The sequence below is a fragment of the Cupressus sempervirens genome, chromosome 8, assembly GCF_028749045.1.
Source record: "Cupressus sempervirens isolate cs-2001-9-10 chromosome 8, ASM2874904v1, whole genome shotgun sequence".
Classification (NCBI taxonomy): domain Eukaryota; kingdom Viridiplantae; phylum Streptophyta; class Pinopsida; order Cupressales; family Cupressaceae; genus Cupressus; species Cupressus sempervirens.
In genome coordinates this window covers 306,236,579-306,243,359 of record NC_143125.1, presented here as the reverse complement: position 1 = coordinate 306,243,359, position 6,781 = coordinate 306,236,579, and positions in this window count along the sequence as shown.

Sequence of the window (6,781 nt, the reverse complement as noted above, 5' to 3'; positions counted from 1 at the left end):
TGCTAGTTGTCCAATAACTTGAATATTTTTTGGATCCTTCTTTTTTTGTCATTGGGTACATAATTATCTTATTGTCTTATATACTAGCACATCCTTAAGAGCCTACAAAAGAGGAATTTTGATGTTAACATTGCGTAATTCATTTAAATGTCAAACTCATAATGTGTTGGTTCTTTAAGCTCTAGCTTATGAATGAATCGATCAGGAAAGGGAGGTTCTATTTATAACTCCTCTTTAGGTTCATCTTGGACCTTTGTGATAGTAGGTCCTTTAAGAGCCTTCTTAGATCTAAGGTGTACACCATCCAACTCAACCGTGTTAACAGGGTAGGTGGGAAAATTAGCCATCTCACTCTGATAGAGTAGTTGAGGAGGCCTATTAATAGGATTTGGATTTGGTTGAGTTGGCATGGATGTGGGTTTAGGCAGTTGTGGTGGATTTGAATGCAGATTCGAAGAAGATGGAGGTATGGGAGGAAGAAATTGTTGAGGTGGTTGATTGAGGCTTATTAGTGGTGGTGGAGGAAAGGACTGTTGTGGAAGATAGGATTGCGTATAAGGTTGTGAAGGTAGATACTGTTGGTCTAATTTTTGCAAGATAAAATTTCCCCAATCTAGGTACAAAAAATTAGAATTGAATCCATTAATGGTGAATAGGGTTTCTAGTCTTTGGTCCTCCAGATTTGTTAGCCTTTGAAAACAACTTCTTAAACCATAGGTCTCATTCCTTTTAAAATTTTCGGGTGTGAAACCTGTTAGAATTTGAAAAGATTAATAACCCAGAAAACTAGTGCAAAGAATAAATATCTACACTATGAATGCAAATGACACAAAATCAAAATAGCAACACAGAGTTAGTCTCCAAGAGAGAAATGCAAATGCTAGAAGCAAAATAGCATTAAGAGGATGCAAAAACAAGAGATGCAAATACAAGCCAGGTAGCATGCTTATATAGGCTAGGAAGAGGGAGGAGGTTGCAACACCAACCAATGAGGAGCAACCATCTATCGGACCAAAGATAACAAAGTATCTTCCCAAGATAGCTAATGGATGCTCACATGTAGGAAGGTGACACCTCACAACCATTCACCTAATAAGACATGCTCTATTAACCTAAGTGAGATTATTAAAAGTGTAGGAAAAACCTAGCAAAATAGGAAAAATAAAAAACTACACTAACACCCCCCCCATAAGCGAAGCTTAGGTGGATGTAGAAATGGGTCCCGGCTAGTCAAGCCTGATGAGGTACCCATGTACATAAGATTTCCCAAAAGAGAGAGAAAAAAGACCCCCCCAAAAAAAGTCAAGACTCTAAGTGAGAGGAAGAGACCCCCCCAAAAGATGAAGCATCTCGCACCTCCAACAAAGCTCGCAAATGAAGGAACTTGCTCTCAATGAAGGGTTTGGTGAAGATATCAACAACTTGCTCAGAAGTTGGACAATAGTGAAGGTCAATGACATTACCATGGATGAGCTCCCGAATGTAGTGCATGTGGACCTCTATGTGTTTGGTCCGCTGATGATGAACTGGATTTCATGAGATCTGAATGGCACTCTGGTTGTCACAAAATATGATTGATGGTCGTCTAATCTAGATACCAAATTCAGTGAGAAGATGTTGAAGCCAAATAGCCTCGGTAGCAGCATTTATAGCCCCCCGATACTCAGCCTCAGTAGAAGATAGAGCAATAGCAGACTGCTTTTTGCTTGACCAACAAACAGGACCTAACCCAAGTGAGAAGCTATACCCTAAAGTAGACTTGTGATCCTTAGAATCACCTACCCAATCTGAATCTGTGTAGCCCACCAAATCAAGCTCAATAACTGTTGCGTAGTGAATCCCACAACTATGAAAACCCTGAATGTAGTGAAGGATCCACTTGGTTACTTTCTAGTGCAGCTCATGGGGCTCTTCCATGAATCAAGAGACCATGTCTATAGCATAGGAGATGTCAGGTCTTGTATGAATCGGATAAATGAGACTCCCAACAAGTTGGCGATACAAAGTGCAATCAACAAGTGGAGAAGAACATTGAGCCTCAAGTTTGACTCTAGAAAGGAAGGGAGTCAGAGCAGGCTTACAGTCAGCCATATGAAACCTCGAGAGTAAATTTAGAGCATACTTGGACTGTGTGATGGTGATCTCAAAAGGAGACTGAAGGATCTCAATCCCAACAAAGTAATGCAACAAGCCCAAGTCAGTCATCAAAAAACTGTCCTGAAGGGCCACTTTGATAGCCTTAATGGTGGGTGAAGAACTTCCTGTGATCAGCAAGTCATCAACATACAAAACCAAAAATAGAAGTGAATCACCCTGTTGCAAAATGTAGACATTAGGATCAGAATGGCACCGAGTGGACCCAACTGATAGAAGGAGTCCATCTTGGCATACTAGGCCCAAGGAGCTTGTTTGAGGCCATAGAGAGACTTCTAAAGATAACACACAAGTGAAGAATCCTAAAGGAAGCCTTGTGGCTGCTCCATGTAGATCTCCTCATGAAGGTCACCGTGAAGAAAAGCACTCTTCACATCCATCTGATGTACTTCCCAACGATTAGTTGCAGCAATGGCAAGAATAATTCGAATGGAATTCATTCAGGCAACTGGCGCAAAAGTCTCAGAGTAGTCAATCCCAGGAAGCTAGGAGAATCCTTTGGTGACCAAGCGAACCTTGTGTTTGTCAACTGACCCATTTGCTGCAAATTTTGTCCGATAGATCCACTTACATCAAACCAGTTTTCTTCCTTTAGGAAGAGGGACAAGATCCCAAGTGTGGTTCCTCATCAAGGAACTATACTCTTCCTACATAGCTGTATCCCACTCGGGAATACCAAAAGCCTCATGAAAGGGCTATGGATCTGAGGCAATAGCAATGAAGACATGTGGAGCATCCTGGAATTGTGAACCAGTTTGCCTAGTATCAGATGGATGCCCAACCCAATCACCTGCAGACTACAAGGTCAGTCTAGCCCAAAGTGGACAGGAAGATGGAGAATCTGGAGGGGAATCATTAACCTCTGAATGATGACTAGGAGAGGAAGGAGGTGAGTTCTCTGAATCACTTTCTGCATCAGAAGTAGAGGTAGAAGACTGTTCAAGTAAATCTGACTCATCAGAAGATCTGTCATGTATTCCAAGTGACTCTAATGTCAAGGTAGAAGGAGTTGGAGAAGTGATAGAAAGCGAGCTTGAAGATCCCTCCTCAAATTGAACACTCCTCTCAATGAATAACTCATGTGTAGTAGGGTGGAGTGACCAATAACCCTTCACACCATCAGGATAACCTACAAATATGCAAGGTCTGCTTTGCGGATCCAAGGCCTTACATTTCTCTATAGGAATGTGGGCCCATGCAGGGGAGCCAAAAACTCAAAAGTGCTTAACTGATGGTTTTCAACCACTCCAAGCTTCAAAAGGAGTAACTCCCTTCAAGGCTTGATGAGGAACATGGTTCTGGATATAACAAGCACAGTTAATGGCTTTTGCCCAATACTATGGTGCAAGAGATCTAGAGTGAATCATACAGTTTTCCATTTCCTTCAAGGATCTATTCTTCCGTTCTGCAACACCATTTTGATGAGGATTGTATGGAATTGAATGTTGTAAATCAATCCCCTCTGAAGTGCAAAATATTTCAAAGAGATGGTTGACATACTCACCACCGTTGTCTGTGCACAAAACCTTGATGGCTTTCCCAGATTGCTTTTCTACAAAAATTTTGAAGTCTTGAAAATGATCAAATACCTCTGACTTTTGTTTGAGAAAGTACACCCATGTATATCAAGAAAGGTCATCAATGAATGTGAGGACATATCGGGCCCTGCTGAAAGAAGGATGTTGAAATGGACCAGCCAAATCACTATGAACTAACTCTAGTATCTGTGAAGCTCTCCATGCCTTACTTTTATCAAACTTTTTCTTAGGATGCTTACCAAGAATGCAACCTTGGCAAACACCTCTTGAGAATTGAACCAAAGGCAACCCTGTGACCATGCTCTGCTGGTTGAGCCGATGCAAATAGTAGAAGTTAAGATGGCCAAACCGCTCATGCCATAATTTACTCACATCATTAGAGTGAGTGAGCAAAACAGATGAAGGAGGATCAGGAACAAAGTGAGAAAATAGATAGAGTCGTGACTGATGATCTGCTCTCCCAACTACAACTACAGAATCACTATGCAACTCACGTATCTCCACTGAATCAGGAGTGAACTCAACCTGCTTTCCTAAACTTGTGTGAGTGATTTGGTATATTGATAGGAGATTAGTTGATAATGAGGGTACAGAAAGAACATCATGGAATGTGCCAGCCCCCACATCAATAGACCCTCTCCCACACACCTCAATAGGAGTGTCATCACCCATCAAAATAGAAGGCATAGTACATGGCTCCAAGGATGCAAGTTCTTCCTTAGATGAAGCCATGTGGTGCGAAGCACCCGAATCAAGAACCCAAGTGGATGGTGAGGAAGCAACTACAACAAGAGCCTTGCCCTTTCCTTTTCCCTTGTTGTTTTCTTTTGCCTTGTTAGAATCTTCATTAGAACTTTGTTTGATAGACTCAAGAACCCTAATATTATTCTTCTCAAGAATGTATGTCAAGTGATCAATTTGTTTCTTCAAACATTTATGTTCATCATGATCGAGTCTTTTACAATAGGCACATTTAACCTTTTCTTTCTTAGGCTTATTGCCCTTAGAGGATGAGGTATCAATAGTTGCTTTTGAAGCAATTGGTATCTGATCCTTCTTTTCCTCACTATTATTTTGTTTCTCATCCTTACTATTGTTGTTGCTACTTTGTCCTTTTTGTTCTTTTGTGCCTTGGTTGGCAGCTAAGGCATGTGACTTAGAGGACTTAAGAGTGCTCATCTGGATTAGCTTGTCCTATTCTCGAGTGAGATTAATAGCAAAATCATCTAGAGATGGCATGGTGAATTGAGTACCAAGTGCACCCTTAGTAGCATAGAAGGTAGAGACAAACACTGAATATTCTAAACTTAGCTTAGAGAGACTACTAAGAATCAGTTGTTCATCTTTCTTTTCAATTCCACATTGTTTTAACTGTAGCCTTAGTGATTTCAATTTGGTGAAGAAATCTTGGATTGTGTTGAAATTGCTTGGACTTAAACTAATTAATTCATTTTCCAACATATGACCCCTCATTGAATCTTGTGTGCCAAATAGTGTTTCTAGCTTTGTCCATATTTCATTTGGTGTATCCAAAGACTCAATGTGAAATAGCAAGTCAGGAGAAAAAAACAAACACAATGTTCCATATGCCTCATCACATTTGTTAAACCACTTAGGCTTATCTTCATCTTTATCAGATTCAGTTTCAAGTCCCATGGCTATCCTATTTAATCCATCTTTTCTTAAGTGAATTGTCATGTGTGATTTCCACTCAAAGTAATTGTATGGAGTTAGGATGGGCATATTTGTTTGATCCATGATGAAGAAATACAGAGAAGAAATGCTAAAAAGAAGAGAACCCAACCACGACAATGCCCCCCCCCCCCCCCCCCCCCCCCCACCCCCCCCCCCCCACATTTTACTCAATCAAAGAAACCCCCCCCCCCCCCAAAAGAAATATTATTTGGCACTTTATTTTAGTGCATTTACAACTACCACTTGAAATAAATACTTAGTGGTCTTGATTTTAGTGCATTACAAACCCTCATGAAGAGCATATGTTGAAAGTGAAACTTAGGCACAATAATCAAGGAAACAAATAGAACCACTGTAATCTACTCAAAAAATCATGCACTTTCAAAAAAAAGAATCGCCTCAATACAAGGTCATGTGAGAAAGTTATGATCCTCCGAAGTTTCCAAAATGAGAACTATGCACAGTTACAACCAAGAATTTGCAATTTCTAAAAAAATTATGCATGAAAATAAAAAAACAACTCCACTAATGGATAGAGCACAAAAAAATAGCCAAGGTCATAACAAGAATCATCAAAATCAGAGTTCGTATGAGCAAGAACGAGACATTTGAAAACTGTGTTCAAATTTGCAATTGCCAACGGAGAGGGGTATGACTGTAGCTTTCTGCACTTGATTTTGCAAAATGTATAGATTGCATGCAAAATCTAAAAGATACCCAGATGGTTTTTCGGGGCTACGAACAAAACCCAAAAGCGTTTCTCTTGTTAATGTACATAAGATGTAGTTGTAGTGTAAATTCGATGCCTTTAACAACAAAAAATGGCCCCAACAACCAAAAAATGACCCCAACAACCAAAAGACGTCATGAAAATATTGAATTAGCTACATAAGTCAATAAATGACATGCTGGAACTTGCAATATTGATTGAAAACACCAAATATGCAAGTTGGTCGTTAGGTTTGAGATTGAAACCCCAATTTTGCAACTTGTATGACGATCTCTGATCTCAGTGAAATGAAAGCCAAATCTGACTTTCTCAAGCCTACTGGACGTGTTGGAACAACTAGAAATGCTGCAATCACTTAGAGATTAAAAATGTTTTTGTCAAACTTTTCTGATTCTCAAGATCATTCAAAAATGAGAGAGAAGAGCATACTGGATTTTTCAAAAATTTATAATAAGATTTATTAGCCCCCCCCACACCCTCCCTAAATCTCTCAAATAAGGAAATTAAAATCTACTCTTGCACGTAGAAAAGCTCTGATACTATGTTAGAATCTGTAAAGATTAATAACCCAGAAAACTAGTGCAAAGAATAAATATCTACACTATGAATGCAAATGACACAAAATCAAAATAGCAACACAGAGTTAGTCTCCAAGAGAGAAATG